This window comes from Podarcis filfolensis, assembly GCF_964270895.1.
Source record: "Podarcis filfolensis genome assembly, chromosome: 2".
In the NCBI taxonomy this organism is placed as follows: domain Eukaryota; kingdom Metazoa; phylum Chordata; class Lepidosauria; order Squamata; family Lacertidae; genus Podarcis; species Podarcis filfolensis.
The window spans coordinates 61,988,456-61,999,322 of record NC_139605.1 but is presented as its reverse complement, the minus strand read 5'-3'; the positions used below and the strand labels follow the sequence as shown (position 1 = coordinate 61,999,322).

Sequence of the window (10,867 nt, the reverse complement as noted above, 5' to 3'; positions counted from 1 at the left end):
GCCCATGTTGCAGAGTTCTGCCATTCCTTCTCAGAGGAATCTTATCTGATTAGGAGAGAGGGGGACTCTCCTCCCTATAGTGTCATCTTTGCTCTTCATGGCTTTGTATTTGTGTTAAGGTTAAATGCCACTCAGCACTGGCATAGAGAGGGAGAGAACACTCCACTCATATTGCTCCCTACTGTTATTCTTTCATCTCAGGGTTACCTTTTTTTCAGCTGGTTGAGTCACCAGTTGCACCAGTGGCGGGGGGGGGGGGCAGAGGGCCACATCTCCAAACTGGAGAAAGTCCTGGGCACCCCACATGACTGCAACCAAACATGTATGCGTGCCCAGCAATCCCACTCACACCTGCCAGTCTTGAAAGAATTGTTTTCACTTATTTCAGGTCTAACTTGTGCGTGATCTTCCTGGAGAGAGCAGAGGAGGAGGCATCTGCGACCATTAGTCCTCTGCTGGAGCTAATGCAAGGCTTTCCTCCCAAACCTAATTGCAATGGGGATGCAATGAGGAAGAAGGGCATTGCAGCTATGGAGGGAAGCTTTATCCCTTATTGGTTCTGCTCCACACCCTTCCTTGGTGCTTTTGCCTGGCTGGAATGTGCCATTGAACTCTGATAATGCTTGCCGGATGCAGAGGAGTGTGTGTAGAAATGAGCCCACGGTACAAAGGTAGCATTTACATTCATTGCTCTGCCCACTTTTGCCAAAGGCGTGTGGCCTTTGGATCTCTGCTCAGAGGGGAATGTGCTTTTTGGGCTGAAATATGTCCCCCCCCATGCCTGCAGTACATAAAGGCTCTTTTCCAGATGAAGTGAAGGAAGGGGCAACTGAGGAACAGGCTTCCTAAGTGGTGGCGCTCTGCATGTGGAATGTTTACCCCAGCAAGACTTGCTTAGCGCCGACTCATCTTTTCTGCTGCAATGGCTTATTATGTTGATTTTATTGTGCAATCTTAATCAGATGTAGGCCCCACTAAGTTCAATAGGACTTGGTCCCTCAGCTAAGTGGCTGTGGGTTTGCAGACTTGATGTCTTCTCCATTGTTAGCTCTCCATATGGGTATACCTGTATTTAGCAATGATTCTTCAGCATAAACTTCGTTGGGCTGATCATGTTGTTTGGATGCCTGATTATCATCTTCCAAAACAACTACTCTATTCTGAACTTAAAAATGGAAAGTGTAATGCCGGTGGTCAACAAAAGAGGTTTAAAGACTCTCTCAAGGCAAATCTAGAAAAATGTAGTATAAACACCAACAACTGGGAAGCTCTGGCCTGCGAGCGCTGCAGTTGGAGAACAGCCTTTACCAAAAGTGTCATGGGCTTTGAAGACACTCAAACTCAGGATGAAAGGGAGAAATGTGCGAAGAGGAAGGCATGTTTGGCAAACCCTCACCATGATCAACTCCTGCCTGGAAACCTATGTCCCCACTGTGGAAGGGTGTGTGGGTCCAGAATTGGCCTTCACAGTCACTTATGGACTCACTGTTAAAACCATGTTTATGGAAGACAGGTAGGTAGCTGTGTTGGTCTGCCATAGTCGGGGGGAAAAAAATTCCTTCCAATAGAGACCAACTTAGAGACCAACTAAGTTTGTTATTGGTATGAGCTTTCATGTGCATGCACACCACAATCTTACTCGGGAATGAGTGATCACCAAAGAAGAAGAAGAAGACAACCTATATTTAACAGTGGGTGGACAGATATAGGGCCAGCTCTATTTTTAGGCAGGGTGAGGTGGCTGCCTCAGGAGGAAGATGCTGGGGACAGAGAGCAGTGGTGAGGTACTGGAGAAGAGAGCTGTCTGTACCATGCACCTTGCCCCTCACCACCTAAGCTAGACATCTTGTCAGCCAAATGTTGGTGATGCCCTGTTCTAACATTTGCTTTGAATATTAGGATGTGTTTTGTTCCTATGAATACTCCTCTTCATTCTGTCCCTCCACATGTGTGAATATGCATTCTATAACACACAACTTTCCATGTTAATTGTGGGCAAGAACTGTTCTGTTGCAATGTTATGATTATTTTCCCCAAAGTTAGCTGACTTGAGCATCCAATCACATGCACTAATACACCAACAGATGTATCAAAGATGTGCCACAGAGTGCTTTGTTGATTTCCCAAAAACATAGAGGCTGTGTACACACTCCTGTTTACCTGGCATCCAGTGCTCTCCCATCACTGGTTTGGGAAGTGGTGTATGTACAAATTCAGCCACAATCCATATCTATCCTGTCCTTTCCTGGAAATACTGCATTCTGGCGCATTTCTCCCCAAACCCGCTTCAATCCAAATTGAGAGAAAGATGCATTTTACACTGGCAATGTGTACACATCCCTGGTGTTAAAAGATCCAGGGCATGACATTCAAAAACAAATTCCTCACATCTCATGCCATTCAGTGTAATGTTCAAAGAAGTTTCTGTCTTCTGTAGGCTTTGAAACAAATCACCTATATGAGAGAGAGAGAGAGAGAGAGAGAGAGAGAGAGAGAGAGAGAGAGAGAGAGAGTGTCCTGAGCCAAACTTCACTCACTTAGACACATAAAAACCATGCATGAAATGTAGCCTTCACATGGGAAGCACATGTGTCTAGGCTCCATATGTTTTCTCAGTAAGGAGAAACCAGGGGAGTCCCTGAGGTTTTGCCTTGCAGCTGTTCAGCTATTCTATATGGTCACAGAAAGTGTTCCCCCACCCCTGGTCTCTCTCTCTCTCTCCCCCAAATCTTAAAACTTTAGTGGAACTCCTAGGATGGCATTTGTAATACAGTTCCTCATATTTCAATGCACGCTGCCTCAGGCCTCCCATTAACAAGTCAGACCTTGAGCGGAACACAAGCCTCCAATTTCTCGGCAATCAGGATTCAAAAAAATGTGAACTGACCCAAAGGGCAAATGGAGGAGGAGGAGGAGGAGGGCTGGGAGCAGATCTTCAGCTGTTTCTTGTTACTGGACATCATTTCTTTTAGGAATGAGCCTTTCCATCCTCTACTCCTCCTGCTCATGTTAGCTCTTGCATCTGGTTTATTGCATTAAAAAAGAAAAGAATGAAATACCTTTGCATGAACATTTTTTGGTGTTAGTTCAAACAATTACATTTAAAGGGAAATGCATTTTGTGTGTGTTTTCTGTACATTTTATTGCAGTATCTGGCATTTCTGCTGTTTTTTTGGTACTCTCTTCAAAGGGAAAATGAAAGCCTAAAATGAAAAGTATGTGTTTATGCAAGAAATTTCCTCTGTTCTCTGCCTAGAAAACTCCACTGCAGATGGTCAAATGCCTATCAAAGAATTTCTAGTTGTATAGGACCAGTTAGCTAAGACCATGGTAGTCTCCAAGCTGTGCATCAGTGGATTCCTAGATGGTTTTTGAACTTCATATCCCACCAGCAACTCCTTATGCATAACAGCTTTCAATCTTTTCTCCTTCCAGCTCTCTGTTGCATCCTTTCCTCTTGGAGACCTAGGTGAAGAACATGGAAGGTATAGAGCCTGAAGGTCATAATGCAAGCATTAAGTAGGGAGTTCTTTCTTTCTTTCTTTCTTTCTTTCTTTCTTTCTTTCTTTCTTTCTTTCTTTCTTTCTTCACCTCTCTCCTCCCCCCAATATGCACTCTGGATTGTATTAAACTACCTTGTATTTAGAGTAGATCTATTGAAATGAAAGGCCATGACTAACTTAGGTCATGGGTCTACTCATGGGTCAACCCACTATATACAACTCTCTGGAACATACAGATTCCTGCATAGGTGGTCATGAGCATTATTTCCCAGACTTGTGCATATATACAATGCACACCACAACACAACACTGGCACACGCTAGCACACAAGCAAACATGTACTCTCTCTCTCCCTCCCCCATACTCTGGCATAAGTCCACCTTCAACAGATAGTATAAGTTGTGGAGGAGGAAAGGAACTTTGATTCCTTTCTGCCAGGCAGCCAAAAACAGCATGGGAAATGGAATATCCACACACCCCCTTCTCTACCTACCCACAGCCTAAGTTGCTTCCTTCCTTGAAGCTTATTGCCTTAGGAAAGCACTAATCAGTTGCTGAGACAACCAAATCCTACAGGACCATAGAAGGCCTGACAAATTTATAGTGAGATGTACTTTGGTAGGATCATGCCAAGTTCATCAGCTGCTGGGACAAGCTCTGCAGTTCAGTGGGCTTCAGCTCAACAGCTCTGAAGCCCACCCAGCTTCTTCTACGTTGGCTGTAGCCACATTTGTACAGCTCCCACACCCCTCTCCGAAGGAATCTATTGATTTGACACGTTCCCATTGTGCTTTCAAGGGCATGCCTCAGACACAGACCATAGAGACGAGTTGTGGATCAGGTTTGGGGCAAGATGGGCCTAATTCACAGGGCCTGGTAGAGACAGCAAGACAGATTTGTTCTCTATATCCTTGTCATACTCTGCTCTTCATACAGATAAACTTAACAGATCAATCTTAACTTAGGGTTTGTGCCAGAATCAGAATAAACAAAAATGACTATGTAGTCATTCCAGACATCTGTAGTTTATATCACTCAGAATTTTTGTAACCAATCTGCCTAGCCACCCACGTGCCCATTAATGTATCTTGCTTCTAAGATGTTGCAGGAATACAAATCTTTATATAGTTCTAATCTATGAATAGTTGACTGTGGATTTCCAATCCTTGATGTAAGCGGCTCTCACAACATCAGACATATGCTTGTTTTTATATTTTGCTTGGTAGGGCCATGTGATCAACTAATACAGAGTCTAAATGCATTTTCGCTGTGCCCTCTGGTCTGTATTACTAGTACTTGGATGGATGAGCCTGGTGGGCCTGACCTACGTCACCTGTTCCTATCTGGGTCGTAAGTACATCACCAGGGTAGACCTAAGGGTCGAGGCATGTGTTTGCATTTGCAATTGTCCATAGAAGACATTGCTGGACCAGGAAAGGCTGGTAACATGCACTGTTTACTTCAAGGCCGGATTCCGGCCATGAACTCACTGTGGGGCCCAGAAAGTGCAGGAGCTGCAGCCCAGTTGCTGACAGGAGTGAGACCAGGGGCAAAACAAGGGTTTCTTTCACCCAGGTCAAAGACCCAGTTTGGCACCTCCCCATGCGTATTTGCATCCACACACAGAGAGAGACTGGGAGCCTCAATGGCACTTTTCTGGAGGCTTCACCCAGGGCAAAAAACCCAGCTAGCCCACCCATAGCTATGGCACTGCACTGCACTGTGGGGTGGGTCATTGAAGACACAAAAGGCTTAAAGTAGCTCGCTTTGTTTGATAATGGGAGCCATCAGCCAGGCAGAATATGATGGTGGCCTGGAGGGGGAGGTTGCTGAGGTAATAGAGGGAGTGATGTCCACAAAGGAAAAAAGGTGTCCTTTTAAACTGAGGTTTTGAGCAAGGGTTTTTGGGGAGGAGAAAGGAGGTGCCAGAATGCCATGTGTGCTGGAGGCTGCACCAAGAGATCAGGAGGCGTGGCCGGCAGCCGCTTTGGACCCAAGCTTGCAGAAGCTATGAGAGGAGCAATGAGAGACACGCTTGAGGTGTAAAGTTCTGCACTACCTCCATCAAAGCTCACGTTGTATGTGTAAAATAAAATATATTGCACTTACTTCCACTGTGCCTCCTTCCAAAGAAACACAAACCTTGGTTAAGTGCCATGACCCCTGGAATCTTGCTACCACTGTAACAATATCTTTGCCTATGACCTTCACTTCTCCATCTCCAGCCCCCTCTGTCATTTGAAAGTCTCTTGCTCCATCTGTCTTCCCTCCCTTGCTTCCCCTGATGCCTGGAACGGAAACCTCTATCATTTGCCTTGTAGAGCAAATGGCAGTTTCAAGGGTGGACCAACTTGGATCGGGAGACTGGGGTGGGGAAAGGGTTAATACGTGTGCACACATATACTCCACACACATCTCCAAGGAAGTTCAACCCTGCCCTCCCATGATTATACTTACCATTTTTGAAGACTGTGGAAGACGCAACCCATGATCTCCACTGCCCCATCCAGCTGCACTCTAGCAACCCTCTTCTCAACACTGTCTCAAGGCCTGCTCATCAATTCCTGCTTTTCCGAGGCTGAGAGACATGTGGCAGTGCGTCCATTGCAAAATGCACATTTCTTTCTGACATGGTGGAGATTAATGTGCTTCCTTTCACTCCAAAGGGTTGCTCTGCTTTGCTGAATTGAGGAAGTCTGTCATTTATAAAAACATGAGGTTAATGTCAGGGCAGTTTGTTAGACAGCAGGGGCGAGCCCAGACGGCACATAGGCAGGGGACATCAATTAAGAAATGGAGGGCGGGGGGATTGTTCAATGGCATAGTCCTGCTCAGTGAAATGAACAAAAAGAGCTTTCTTTCTGCTACTACCCAAGGGAAGCTGCACTGGTTCAACAAGGGGTAAGGAAAGCCATGATTTGCGTCAGAGAAGCTGCAAGGCAAATTTCTCAGAAGAGCTCTGGGAATGAATGGGAGCCTTACTTGGAATTTGCTTTTTCTCCAGACAGTGCGAAAATCTATGCTGCCCTCAGAGGAGCTGGTTCAGTATCTATCAATTCCATTCTGCGCAATCAGCTTGTTGCACAATCAATGCACATTTGTTTTCCTTTTATATGCTCTTTTACTGCTTCTGATCCATGCTTGATTGGCATTTATGTGGCTGTGATGGGATTTCTGAGGGGGAAACAGAGTTCTGATATAAACATTTTCCGTTTTGTTTTGTTTTTGTTTTTTAAGATGAGGATGGTGCTATTCCAGAATAGAGTCTTATGCCAGGAGGGCTACATTCCTCTCCCAAAACAGTGCCCAACCAATTACATGAACTTTCTTTTTCTGTTTTGAAAATATATTTATTGGAAGCTCTGTACTTCTTTCCTAAACACAGAGTGTGTGTTTTTAAAAAATGAAAGGGGCTTAACCAATAGCACCCTGCCCCTATGCACTCCTGTGATAAAGCAAAGTCCCCCACTTCCCCATGTATTACATGCTGACAGAATTTTGCAGTGTTCATATTTTGCGCAAAGAGCAAGATGCAACTGGGCCTCCCTTAGACTTATCAGACTCAAAAGGCCTCAAAACACTAGAGACTTCTGCAGTCGGTATATTCCCTGTAGCATTTTAAACAGCAAGCACCGAACTGAATTATCTGACATAATAACTTCACAGCGTAATCCTCAGGTGAAAGTCTTCTCAGGGAAGTGAAGGTGTGGCCTGCTCCCGGCTGTTCAACTTCAGAAACTAGCCGGCTTGTTATGCAAAAGTACCTCACTGATGCAATTCAGCGTGCATGATCTTTTCCCTCACGCAGATTGCGCCATGCTGCTATTCTGATGTTAACAGCACTCTGCAGAGCCCAGTGCCAGCCATTAAGATTTCAAAACTAGGAGCTGGGAGAAACCTCTGGGAGAAACGTAAGCAGAGGAGCCTGAGCAGAGAAAACGCTGGTAGCCAGGGATGTGAGCATTCAAAAGACTGGTGAGCCAGCAAGGCATCTACTGCAGGAAGTGGCACTGTGAAAATCTAGATGTCTGCTTTATGTTGTGGTGCCAAACAAAAACACTGTGATGGTGTGGGAGCCCAGTGTAGATTCTCCCCAGCAGAGCACAGATGAATGAATACAGGTGTGCTGGAAGCCCATGGTATGCAAAGAGAGGCAGATAATGGAGGGATGCTGCCGGGGAGGCAGCCCAGGCCTAGCAGAAGTAGCCTTCTCCAAGAAAGAAGAGAGAAATTCCGTATACAGTTAGCATTCTGCCCCCACCCCCAACCTACCTATTTGCACTTCCTGAAACAATAAGCAAACTTACCTTTTGGAATTAGCATTTCTCTGAATGTTGCGATTCACTTCTCCAACCAAACGATGTGTACACAAATGCATATGCAAGGTGATAGTGGGCATAGAAATGCATGTATTTGTGAAAATAACATACAAATATGTATTCTGTTAGGGGGAAATGCTTACAATATGTATATTTGGGACCATTGCATACAAAAATGCTGGATTTATGGTTGGAAAATCAGAAATGGAGAGAAACAAAAACTGACAGAATTAACCCTCCCTGCCCATGCCCAGTGAATATTTGGTTACAGTAAGACTTCCTCACTTAGGAATTCCTAACTTACATTTGTGCAACAAAGTCCTATACAGTGGTGCCTCAGGTTAAGAACTTAATTCGTTCTGGAGGTCTGTTCTTAACCTGAAACTGTTCTTAACCTGAGGTACCACTTTAGTTAATGGCGCCTCCCACTGCCACTGCGCTGCTGCCGCGTGATTTCTGTTCTCATCCTGAAGCAAAGTTCTTAACCTGAGGTACTATTTCTGGGTTAGCAGAGTCTGCAACCTGAAGTGTCTGTAACCTGAAGCATCTGTAACCCGAGGTACCACTGTATATGTCTCCCTAGTACAGATGCTAGAGGAATCTGGTGGAAATGGACTATCAAGCAGATTCTTTCCATCCCCAACTCAACCCTTATCACAGCGCAGACTCTTGGTATGAATGGTTTTTGACTAAGTTCTCTACAATATAAGAGGGTTTTTTATTTCAATATTCACGCATTATGCGTAAATAAGTACATAAATTGCTTTGTAATGTGTGTTATTTAAGACTCTTTGTTGTTTGTGCTGAGAAAGGCTCAAGGGGCTACCCCTCTGGGAATTTGTTAACTTTGATAGGAAAACACACAGAGATGGTAACCAATTTGTAAATATCTGATGATGCATGCCCATTGTGTGCTATGAGATATGTGAAATAAATAAATGCATATTTCCACATCAGCAGCTGAAAAGATGGAAGAAAATCTTGGGCAAAGCAAATCAGTTGCAGTGGTTTAGAAAACACCGGATTAAAGTGCCAATGAGCGACAGATGAAGCCACATTTGCACATCCCTACTTAGAAGAAAAACCTTCTGAATTTAAAGGGACTTACTCCCCAACAAAAGTGTATTGGATTGCCTTATCTACTACACCACACCAGTTCTTGAAAAATCACAGATTTGCACACGCAGACACACAGACACAAATCTGGCTTTGTCAGAGATGGAACACCGAGCCTTGCTTCCTTTGTGAACTTCTGTGTGGACGAGAGAGAAAGAGTGAGAAATGGCCCACTACAATTATGAAGCCAGTCCTGAACAGTTCAGCCCCCACATAATGTGCCGCTGTTCTATATTTCTGTCAGACAGAAGTGGCTCACTCTGGAAATATGCAAGCCCTGATGTGACAAGGCAGCTGGCTGATTAGAAGCAGTTAGTATTCTTCACAATGCCAACAAAATATTTTATCAAGATTCCCCCCCCCCCACTGCAGACTATTTTCCTTTAATGCAAACATGAAATGGTCTGCGAGATAAGAAGTCCATTTATACAAGTTCACACTGTAGCAGCCAAAACAGTGCCAGGGGAACAGAAACCGCTCCCCTCCCCTGCCCCCCTGATCTCCCCAATCAGCTGGCCAGCAGGCACACACCCCACCATTTCCTCACATTCTGCCTCTGTTCTCACAATTCCCACAACAAACTTTGGCTGCCCAGACTCTTCCTGCCTGCTCTGCAGACTTCCACTAATGCAGACAAAGCCAAGGGCTGTGAGGCTGGGGGAGAGATAAGGTGAAGAGAATTCACAAGCGGCTTGGAAATGCCTCTGCTCCACCCTGGTGTAGTGAGACACTCTTTGCTGTAGCTAAGCCCATGTCTGTCAATAGTCGCCTTTGGCAGCTCCAAAGAAGGAAATCCTGCTGACAACTTTCCTAGACAATCACATCCATTGCCAAGTGCGCTTATGGTTTGGAGGTTTATCTTAATAGCTGCTAACCAATCTTTGCCTCTCTGTAATGTAAATCATCTGCAGAACCTTCACCTCTGTTTTGCTACTTTTATTATATAATATAGAAGGAGCAAACCCAGACATTAAGATTTCCAGTAAAAGAAAAGCTGGATGTTGGAGCAGACAACCTAAGGAAGTTATAGCAGTTCCTTTGTTATTTTCTTAAAGAAAAGCCTGGATGGTGGTTGCATATAATTAGTGGTGATGGCATATAATTAGTTATATTTATTCATACTAGTAAAGTATAGCACTTGAGAGGCCTTTAGATGTTGCTGCATTACAGTCTATTCACCTTTGAAAACAGGTGTGATGAGTTAGATGAGGTTCATACGTGAAATTAAAAGTGGTGTTCTGAATGTGTGCACTAACTTTTAATCCCAAGGGGCATACACATTATGATGTGTTTTACATATTTCTTGGTCTCTTTGAAAATTGGTGCATCGCAGGTAAAGGACTCCTGGATGGTTAAGTCCAGCTGAAATCAACTATGGGGTGCAGCACTCATCTCCGTTTTCAGGCCAAGGGAACTGGCATTTGGCCGCAAACAGCTTTCTGGGTCATGTGGCCAGCATGACTAAGCTGCTTCTGGTGAACCAGAGCAGTGCACCGAAACACTGTTTACCTTCCTGCCAGAGTGGTACCTATTTATCTACTTGCACTTTGACATGCTTTCGAACTGCTAGGTTGGCAGGAGCAGGGACCGAGCAACGGGAGCTCACCCTGTCGCGGGGATTCGAACCGCCGACCTTCTGATCAGCAAGCCCTAGGCTCTGTGGTTTAGACCACAGCGCCACCTGCGTCCCACTAATTAGGGCATACTTCTACTCAAAGGAACGGTGTCCTGAACATGTGAACCACATTTCATTCTAATACCTCAGTACCTAGGCCAGTTGTAGCATTACCAACAAACTGACAAGCAGTGCAACAAGCAAGCTTACAAATGGAATGCTTAACAGGTGAGTTAAACGATAGGCCTCATTTCTGTTGGTCAATAATGAGTACCCCGCTAGTGCCCTGCCCTGCTTTCCACTCCCTTTTAGGA

The 10,867-nt window shown here is 44.8% G+C and overlaps 1 long non-coding RNA gene across 1 annotated transcript; it reads right to left on the bottom strand.

The window, feature by feature from the left end:
* Nucleotides 1-1,701: 1,701 nt before the first annotated feature.
* On the bottom strand, nucleotides 1,702-6,174 carry LOC310756259. Its single transcript, XR_014544780.1, has 3 exons — nucleotides 5,961-6,174; nucleotides 3,390-3,465; nucleotides 1,702-2,454 (listed from the first exon to the last, which is right to left on the bottom strand). It is a non-coding gene; the product is annotated as an uncharacterized lncRNA (long non-coding RNA).
* Between the last annotated feature and the right edge of the window lie 4,693 nt (nucleotides 6,175-10,867).